The following is a 357-nucleotide window of genomic DNA, read 5'->3' on the forward strand; positions in this document are numbered from 1 at the left end:
TTCAGACTAGCAGTGCCCAGGGCAATCCACATCAATTATTGATAAAGCATTCATGTGCCTGGGAGAGTGGTTCCTGTGCAAAGTTCAATTTTTGTACAGAGGGTTAAAATTTGACCAAAATCTGAAACCTTACTTCAAAATCAATCTTAGATTTAATGAAACTGATTTATGCTTTCACATTCAAATCACCTCCAACAAAATTGTACACTATTCAGCTATAACTCATATCAATGACAATTTTATGGGATGAATAGTTTTTGAACTATTAATGATCAAAAGTGGGAAATGTCACAGAAACATGCAAGTTATGCCGAGTCGAGGGGAAGGTGCATTCCAATGTCTTTTGTTAAACATTTC

This window comes from Diadema setosum, chromosome 6, assembly GCF_964275005.1.
Source record: "Diadema setosum chromosome 6, eeDiaSeto1, whole genome shotgun sequence".
Classification (NCBI taxonomy): Eukaryota; Metazoa; Echinodermata; class Echinoidea; order Diadematoida; family Diadematidae; genus Diadema; species Diadema setosum.